This window comes from Phascolarctos cinereus, unplaced genomic scaffold, assembly GCF_003287225.1.
Source record: "Phascolarctos cinereus isolate Bilbo 61053 unplaced genomic scaffold, phaCin_HiC Scaffold_7;HRSCAF=346, whole genome shotgun sequence".
NCBI lineage: Eukaryota > Metazoa > Chordata > Mammalia > Diprotodontia > Phascolarctidae > Phascolarctos > Phascolarctos cinereus.
The window spans coordinates 117161611-117172447 of NW_027556180.1; positions in this window are offsets into that span (position 1 = coordinate 117161611).

The following is a 10837-nucleotide window of genomic DNA, read 5'->3' on the forward strand; positions in this document are numbered from 1 at the left end:
CGACACATTAAACTTCTGTAATAGTACTTGAGTCACTGCCCCATGCAAAAACTTTCACTTCCCATTGCCAAGTAGATAAAAGCAAAAATGCCTTAGCTTAACACTGAAGTTCCTCCATAATCTGGTTTCGATCAACCTTTCTGATTTTAACTTAAACTGTTCCCATACGTGTTTTATTTATTTGTGTCCCCAGCACTCAGCACCCTGACTGGCACATAGGTGCTTAATAAATGTTTAAGAACTATTGCTATTTATTCTACATTCTAGTTATACTAAACTATTGGCTTTAAACATACTTTGTACATTCTTTCCTTCCACAACTTTACTCATGACATCTTCTCTTCATTCCTCAACCTGATTCTTCGCCTATCCTTCAACATCTAGCTTAAACGTCACTTACTGAAATCTTCTTAGACCACACCTATGGTGATCTATTCATCGCTTGAGCTAAAATAAGTATATATAACTATATCAAACTGATCTGAGATGTCAGAGTGAGAGGAATGAAGGAAGCCAGTCTCCTTACACATCCCACAAAAACAACAAAGAGAAAAGAAATGTTTATACACACATACATAAGAAAAACAAACAGAAACTACAAAAAAATGTATAGAGTGCTGATACAATTTAAATATACATTTAATATATAATAGCATATACTATTATAATCCCATGATATCATAGTTTATGCAATGTCATAAATATACTACAAAAATGTATTGTTTATTTTTCTTTTCATTTTAAAATGAGAATAATGTTTGTTCTGCCTACCTCCTAAAGTTGTTGTGAGGATCAAATAAGGGAATATAGGTGAATGTTCTGTGAACTGTAACTCTTTATATAAATGTAAGGCAATAATATTTCCCAATAATTTTATAGTCATAACTATCTATGCTGTTTAAAATAACTTGCCCTTTATTAGTCTCAATGCTGCTTACTGCTTATGCCTTAATTGTCCTTTAGTGACTAATTTCTTTAATATTTGTTTTATTATTCAACTAATTATTGGCATTAGATTTATAGGATGGCAATTTTTACGCCCAGCTTTATCTTTTTTCAAGATAAGAAAACTTTTGCTTCTTTCACCACCTTCATCTCTCTGGCATCAAAGAAGCATTTTGGTCTCTTTGCTGGAATTTCATTAAAAATCCAAAATGTGTATTATACATGCTAACTTTCAAAAGCAGTATCCTTTATACCTGAAAATAGCTAATTTTAAAATCTCCACTGCTTGTTAATTGCTCCACTTTTTCTATTTTCCTCATTAAATATGTTTTTAAATGAGTTCAGTGTCTTAGCTAAGTTAGTCTCCTCACTAATTGTATAATTTATTAGCAGATCTTTTTCTTTAGTATTTTCCCCTTGGTTTCCCCTTTTTGCTACACTTGGTTCTATGAAGAACATATAGAAATATTCTAAAAATTATAAAAGTTCCTAATAGAAGAAATATACAAAAACTGGAAAGAAAGCAGACAACCATTGAACAGGGGAATAGCTAAACATTATGCTGCATAAATGTACTGAAAATTTACTGAATGATAAGAAATAATAAATATGAAGAATACAGAGAAGCATGGGAAAACATGAATTGAAGAACCAGGAAATTATATACACAATGAACATAGCAATGAAAATGAAAGGAACAGCAGCAAAATACTCTGAAATTATACAATGTATAATTATAATGACCAACCTCAGCCCCGGAAAAGAGGTGAGGAAATTATCCTCCCCCCAACCCTTTTGCACAGCTTGGGGTCAATAGGTTTAGAAAACTTACATATGCTGTCATATGTTTTTGGTTGGTTTTGATGAACTTTTTTTCTTTTTTGAAAAAATCTTTCTAACAGTGGATGGCTTGCTGGATAGCAGAAGGAAAGACATATAGATATATAGATATAGATATATAGATATATTTGGAAATAAGTATTATTTGAAAAACAAATGCTATCATAAAGATTTACAAATAAAAGTGATAGTCTGCTTCTCTCGTTCTTCTATTTATCAGTAAATGCTCATTTTTGTTCAATATCTCTCCCTCAATATTTTATAATTCTATCTCAAACCTGTCTTTAATGGACTTTAAATCTGTCTTAAATGGACTTTCAGGAAGCTTTGTCAGCTATTTCTACACATTTAGTGAATTATTGTGTATGTCTTTCTGACTGCATCAATATGATTGTTCTGTGAATTTTGCTGTTCTTTCCAATAAATACATTTTGTTGACTAGATTTTTAAATTTCCCATCACAGTTTCTTTGGAGAATCTTCTCATTGTGCTATAATTTCTGAAATTTTGTCTGTACTCATTTAATAGGTTATTCAAGAATTATGCACTTCATATTTATAAGTATATATTTAGGTTAGAAAATGAGGAATGTATTAGATTCTGCTTTTTTAGAGAGAAGCTAATCTAAAGCTTTCTTATATTCCCCTATATCTTTTTATATTATTTGTCATTAGTGTTTTTAGCTGCATAAACATCATTGGGAACTGTAATCTCAATATAATTCAACAATATGTCATAATAGCCAAATCTGGTCATAGGCTACGTTAATAAAAGTAGTTTCCAGAAAATTGTCCTAACAATTAGAGCCACCTCAAAGTGGAATAGGCTGCTTTATAAGTTCTGAGCTCCCCACATTTGGAGGTCTTGAAGCAGAGGCTAATTGACTATTTGCAATAGATACTGTAGATAGCACTCCTAAAAAAGGTAGTTCACAAAGTCACCCTTAGGTTTTTAATTATAAAATCTAAGTATTATTCTAATTTAGGACTCACAAAATCTAGAATCTCAGAGTTTAATGGGATTTTTAGAGATCAGTTACTCTGAACCTTCCAAGAAGCACAAATATCATCTGTTAGGTCAGTTTCTTGTGGGCAACGTCCTGTTGGTCCTTTTTTTGTGTGTTTTAAAATCCATTCTGTAAACTTTTCTTCTGTTTTTAAATTGAAGTATTCATTTCATTTATGCTCAAGGTTGTAATAGTTAATTTAGTTTTCCTATCATTTTATGTTACTTATTTTAGCAGCATGGAATGCAGTCATACTTATTTCACTATTACCAATTCAATAACAATTTTTCCCTTACCCACTCATACTCACATACAACACTGATCAATTTCTAAATTTCTAGTACCTTTTTTTTCAAAATGTTGACTTCTTTTGCTCTCCCTCATCTCACATAGGTTACTCCAGAATTATTTGCTCTCCCTTTCACACTTATTTCTCATCTGATACCAAAAATCAAAATATTTCTTGCCCCCCCTTAATTTCTTCATTTGAATATTTTTATATTTGTCTCTTTTTCATTCTTTCCTCTTCCCACCAAGTTCATTTGTATTGCTAATCATAAAAACCCTACTGCTTTCTCACATAAGGAGCTTATACTGAAATTTTTTATGAATTAACAAATCAATTTCATTAATTTAAGCTTCTCATGGCAGTTATAATGAGGTAATTTTTAATTCTATCAGCACACTTATTGTTTTGTTGTCACATGCCAATGGAGTCTAAACCTTAGCTTATAATCAGGCTTGGGGAGCCAGTACAAACCCTTGGTAACACCTAAACTACACAGATATATATTGTTCTATCTTTATCTATATCTATATAGATATAGATATGTACACATACACAGACACACACACACACACACACACACACACACACACATATATATTTAAAATGATATATTTTTCTTTTAATTTTGGTGTGACCTTGGGCCTTGGTTTTCTTATCTGAAAAATGAAGGTTGGATGATCGCTGATCATATGTATCATTATTTAGATGCCTTCCATCTCTAAAATTCTAAGAAATCATTATTTGTTAAGAATCTCAGAACTGAAAAGCAATCTCCAGGAGTTGATATTCTTAAAAGTAGTCTGGGAAGTTATACATAACTTACCACAACAAAGCTGCAGTCATTTTTCTATTAAACTTACCTTACCACACCATAGGATCATGGACTTAGAGCTGAAAGGGAATTTAGAAGACAAGTCAAAGCCCCTCATTTTACAGATGAGGAAACTGAGACCGAGGGAGATTAAGTGACTTGTCCAACATCACCTAATGTCTGCTGTAGAATTTGAACTCAAGTCTTTCATATTCCAGTGCTCACTCACCAAAATAAAGCTACCTTGAGTGGCAAGGGCAGTTTTCCAGGTACTTCTGTATAGAAAGTGTTTCAATTACCCCACATTCTACACAGTAGTTAATCCATGCATGGTTAATTGGAAATTGATTATATAGTCTTTGGTTTTTTGGTAGGCCCCCAATTCTCTTTCTACACTCTCTTGGTGATCTCATTAGGTTCCATAGGTTCAATTATCAAATCCACGTGAATGACTGAGATCTATATACTCAGCCCCAGTCGCTTCACTGAACTTCAATCCTGGAATATCAAACTAGATATCCTGGAGATATTTCAAACTCAGCATGTCCAAAAGATACCTCATCTTTCTCACACACTCCTCTTGCAAACTTCTCTATTTCTGCTGAAGATATCACCATTCTTTCATTCTCCTCGGTTAACAACTTTTGCATTATCTTTGACTCCCGACTCTTCCTCACTCCACATAACTAATCAGCTGCAAATCATGTTTCTCCCTACACAATATTTCAAGCATCCATCAGCTTAGTTTGTGCTTTCATAATTTATTTTTATGATGAAACATCTTTTTATTTTTAAAAAATATTTATTTTTAGTTTTCAACATTCACTTCCATAAGATTTTGAGTTCCAAATTTTCTCCCCTCCCCTCCCCTCCCCCCACCCTATGATGGCATGCAATCTAATATAGGTTCTCTGTATATATTCATATTAAACATTTTCACATTAGTCATGTTGTAAAGGAAAATTAGAACCAATGGGAGGAATCACAAGAAAGAAGAAACAAACAAAAAAAGAGAGCAAACTGTGTGCTTCTATCTGCATTCAGACTCCATCGTTCTTTTTCTGGATGTGGATAACATTTTCCGTCATGAGTCTTTTGGAATTGTCTTAGATCCTTGTATTGCTAAGAAGAAGTAAGTCTATCAAAGCTGGTCATCGCACCATGTTGCTGTTACTGTGTGCAATGTTCTCCTGGTTCTGCTCACTTCACTCAGCATTAGTTCATTTAAGTCTTTCCAGGTTTTTCTGAGGTCTGCCTGCTCATCATTTCTTATGGAACAATAGTATTTCATTACATTCATATACCACAACTTGTTCAGCCATTCCCCAACTGATGGGCATTTCCTCGACTTCTAACTCTTGGCCACCACAAAAAGAGCTGCTATAAATATTTTTGTACATGTGGGTCCTTTTCCCATTTGTATGATCTCTTTGGGATACAGACCTATAAGTGGTATTGCTGAGTTAGAGGGTATGCAGTTTTACAGCCCTTTAGGCATAGGTCCAAATTGCTCTCCAGAATAGTTGCATCAATTCACACCACCACCAACAATGCATTAGTGTTCTAATTTTCCCCTATCTTCTCCAACATTCATCATTTTCCTGTTTTGTCATGTTAGCCAATCTGATAGGTGTGATGTCTCATAATTTCTTGACGAGATTACTGCAACATCCTCCTAACTGGTCTTCCTGCCTCAAGTCTCTCCTTGCTTCTGTCCAACCTCCATCATTCTGCACTGGGCTTGATTGACTCAGATGTCCCCTGGTAGTTTACATTCAATTTTGAGATGAAATGAGATACCTGCAGATCATTCAACAGTTAACAAAATATTTACTTAGCCATAAGGGGAAGACATTCAATAAAGATATACATTTTGAGGACACTCTGAGTTGATTCAGCTGAGTGAAGCTCTCCTGCCTGAGTAGCCCATCTTGGTCTGCCAGCCAACCACCAGATATTGCTTGAAGAATCCTGCCAAACTGGTTTTCACTGTTTCTCATACTTGACATTCCATCCCCTCTTTCCATGACTTCCATTTGTTATCCCCCATGTAGAATTTACCATCTCCTCCTCTCTTATTTCATAAAATCCCTTTTATTCCTTCAATGGGCAACTCAAGTACAATCTTCAATATGAAACCTTTCTCAATCCCTTCACTTGCTAATGTCTTCTCTATCTTATACTTACCTTTTATTTTGTATATACTTATATATGTCCTAGTTGTTTCCTCCATTAGAATACAAGTTTCTTATATTTAGAGACTGTTTCATTCATTTTTTATCAATTTATTTGTGCCCCTAGCATAGTATGTGGCACATGCTTAATAAATACTTGATAGGTTGTATATCTATTTTATACTACTAGAACGCCTCTAATAATGTAGTCTAAGCTTTATTTGATTTAATGACCACCCACTATGTTCTTAAGATAATTCTCATAAAGGCATACTGCTGATTAAGGAAATAAGACGGTCTGGATGGATAAGCACAAGACTATTGCTGGCCAAACAATTTTTTAAATTGTCCTTACTAGTAGGGGCACCACTGTGGGGTATGGTTTAATTTCATCTTTCTATTTTGGTTTAGAAGTGGATAAAAATTAAAAGATTGTTAATGAAAATATTTACCTTAAACAATGTATCTCAAATATTGACATATTTATATTGTACTGTAACAATATTAACTTAGAAGGTAACACATACATCTGTCTTTCAATATTTGCTAAATACAGGAAATATTTCTTCTTAGAATTATATTAAGATACATAAATGGCTATTTCTAGTCCAGGTCACATGTTCAGTAAGATGGTAAATTAATCACTTTCTCCCCTATACCTTTCTAACCCTTTTTTTTTTTTAAAGTGTGATATGTCAGGTGTAATCATACTGGAACCGTAAGACAAATGAAAGACCTGACAAAGTAAGATCCTTACGAATTATCACTGGAAAACTAAGCCTTAAAGTAATCACTAAGGACTGAGTAGCACACTACACAGTAACTAACATAAGCTTTCTTGCAGGCTTGTGCTTGGGATCTACTGAAAGATCCTGTTGCACCACCACCCAGACCATCCTAGCACACCCTATGCTCTCCTCCTACCCTCACAAAAGTAGCGGCTATTCCCTTTGCTAAGCCACATGGAGAGAGGGGGAGGGGAAAACAAAAATGTGCTGTCTTCCAACTGGGGCTGGACCCTAGGTTAGGAACCCCCAAAGGCTGGGCTGCAGTCTGTCCCATCCTCCCACCACTCTGCAGAAAAGCACCAGACCCTACTGCAGTCCAATCATAAGGAGAGTTAAGGAAGCAAATGGGGCAAGGGGTGGAAGGAGGAAAAGGCAGCCTGTTTATCTATGCTAGTTCTGAAGAAGAAACTCAGCTATGGCTAGATCTGTACCATCAGAGTATATTTCAGGGCGGAGACGTAGGCTGAAGAACCTCACGTTTTCTACCACCAGTAGGCTGAGGCTGCATACTCACCAGGAAAGGAAGAAGAGTAAGAAAATTGATGGAGGAACTTTTTTAAAGGCTAACAAATTATCTCAATTGAAAAACTCTCTATAGAGGTCCAGTGCATAATCAGATAAATCAGCAGATGGGAGTCTTAAACTAGAAGAAAAAAAATGTATGAGAAATAACTCCTCAAGGAAAATACAAAGCTCTCAACTATTAAGAGAGAGGAAAATGAATTAATGCCTGATGAAATACAGAATGCTGGACTCTTAAGATAGCATAAAAACACAAAAAAACTCCAGGATAATTTCAGAAATTAAATTCATAAAAAGAAGGAATGAGGAATTATTATAGGTCAGAACTCAGAGCTCTTAACGCAGAATTTAAAAAATAAATAAAAAACCTTCAAAAATAAAAGACATAATTAATACTCAAAGGGATTGTTTCAGAAAAATTTGGGAAAATGTGAACTGATTCAGAGTGAAGTGAAAACCAGAACAATTCAAAGAAAAACAACTCTGAAAGACTTTAAAAACATTGATCAACGTTAATAACCAACAATGAGAACGAAGCACCAGTTGACAGAGAGGTAGACTCAAGATGCAGAATGAGACATACATTTTTGGGATAGCCAAGGTGGGAATTTGTTTTCTTTGACTATGCATTTGTTACAAGGGTTTTTTCCCGTCTAAAGCTCCGAATTCAGTAAACATATAATTAGCACTTCCACAGAATAAGACAGGAGAGGTTTGTACATGAAACTGCATCTCTATTGTATAGGTCTTGCGCTATATATATATATATATATATATATATATATATTATATATATATATTTAATAAATTCACTTTTTAACTTTCAAAACTGTCCTGCTCATCTGCGATTCCTTCTGGCCTTTCTTTTGTCCTCTTCTCCTTTTGAAGGGGAAGAGGATCACATCCCCTACCCCTACTCTCTCTCACCTTGTAAAGACACAAGACCTGTTCTGCACTGACTATGCCAATTATAGGGTGGCAGACCCTATGAAAGAACAGATACTGAACCTGAGTTCAAATTTGGCCTCAGACCAAACACTTGACACTTACTAGCTGTGTGACCCTGGGCAAGTCACTTAACCCCAACTGCCTTAAAAAAAAAAAGATACTGAAGCAGGGCAGTCTATGATAGTGTGGGTTATATGTATAGCTCTATTAGAAATTTTTAGGTGAATTGGGGGAGTTTATTAATGAGGCCAGTCCTAGGAGGCAACAAGACAAAATGGTGGATTCCCAACACCAAGCCTCAGGCCAGGCCAGGTTATTATACAGAAACAGAACAAAGAAGGCAGAGTGCCAAGGGTGATCTGTGGCCACATGCAAGTTTTTTTCCATGGGATGGCTAGAGCTTCTTTTGCTGTCTACATTCATTCAAGATAGTTTACATTAATTGCGGAATCATGGGTCACGCTCTCACACTCTGGCTCCCAACACACACATCCAAGGCAATTTTTTTAAAAGGGCAATTTGAAGAAGATAAATCGTAGGAGGGAATGGAATTAGTATATTCTTGAAAGCAAAGGAGTTAAAGTGCAACAGAAAATATACCCTAATAAACGAGCTGAAAAGAGTACTTGAGACGTTCCTGCAAAGGGGAAAAATGTGTGTGTGTATGTACATACACACACATATATATACATATACACACACACATACATATATATATGTATATATGACTAGAATAGTAGATTTGCAAACAAAAACAGTGGGAGGAGGAATTCAAAAGGGAAATAAAGTGCAATTACCAAGGTGGGGGAAAATGCTGTTTAGAATTTATTTTTTTAAATAAGACTTTGCTATTCAGGCATTTCAGTCATATACGACTCTGTGACTTCTATTCATGGAGTTTTCTTGGCAAAGACACTGGAGTGGTTTGCCATTTCCTTCTCCAGTGGCAAAATGAGGTAAAAAGTGACCTGCCCAAGGTCACACAGCTAGGAAGTTTCTGAGGCTACATTTGAACTCTGGTCTTCTGATGCCAATCTCAACACTCTACCCACTTACAGGGTGTTAACAGAGGAGAGGCACTGGAGCAGTTTCTTGCTTCCAGTAACATCTTAGCTGAGATGGAATTTGCTTGGAAAGATCATTGGAAAGGCAGAGAACAAAATTAGACTGCATAATTTGAGACCAACTAATTTCTACATGGGGCTGCCTCTACCGAACATTACTAAATTGATATTTCTAAAATGAGGTGTAGGGGCAGCTAGGTGGTACAGTGGATAGAGCACTGGCCCTGAAGTCAGGAGGACCTGGAGTTCAAATCCGGCCTCAGACCAAACACTTAACACTAGCTGTGTGACCCTGGGCAAATCACTTAACCCCAATTGCCTAAAAACAAAAAACAAAACAAACATAAAATGAGGTACAGCAGAAAAGAGTGATGATGGAGCAAGATCTACAAAGGTAATAATGAACTTAAGCCTGGAACACTTACTTCAGAAATGCAATCACATGGGGAATAGAAATGAAAGGAGTAAATAAGGGTATAGCCCACAAATCAGATAATAAAATTTCAGAATATACTAAAAGGGAAGAAATATTAATGAAGATAAAAAATTGTGGAAAAAAGCCAGAGGAAAAAGAGATTTTAAACTACCCATTCAACTAAAAGAGGGAAAGAGAAGGGACATAAGAGAAAATAACTAAATGAAAACAATAAATGAAGTTAAATCCCGAAACTAGGGAAAAGATAAGCAATCAGGAACAGGAATGGGAAGAGTCTATAGAGCAGCTGAATAAGCTTACGCAAAATTATTGCAGAAACAGTACTGACTTAAAAGAGACAGGAAATAATCATTTTAAAAACTTAAACAAATAGAGGACAAAGCAAGCTTAACTCATTAAAATTTAGGATATGGCAGATTTTTTAAAAAATCAAAATATTTCGTAAATTTTTCTAATCAATATACTTGTAGCATCACTTTTTATAACAAGAAGGAATTTAAATCAAAATTCATATCCCTCAATGGCAAAATTACTTGTGGCATATGAAATGATGAATAGAGAAACAAACATAGGAAAATATATGAAATTATACAAAGTGAGAACCAGGCACACTATACACAATTACAACAACGGAAATGGAAAGAATAATAACCAGAAAATAATAAAAAGCGAACGATGCAAAATGAGAATGACCACGCTTAGTCCCATAAAAGAGACATTAGAAGTCACCCCATTCAGCTTTTTTGCATCTAGGCTACTATGGACATGGAACATTGTATTATGTCAGATTTTTTGGATGCGTTTGGTTAGTTTTGCTGAACTGCCTTCCCCCCTATCCTCCTCATATTTATTCTTTGTTATAAAGCATGGCTTTCTGATACAGAGAAGGGAAAAAATATATTGAGAAAGGTAGCTGACATGTAAACAGAAGACACTGATAAAAATTTATTTAAAAAAAGACACACTGACACAGCACTTCTATGGAATTAAGTAAACCATCAATAACTAAGCACA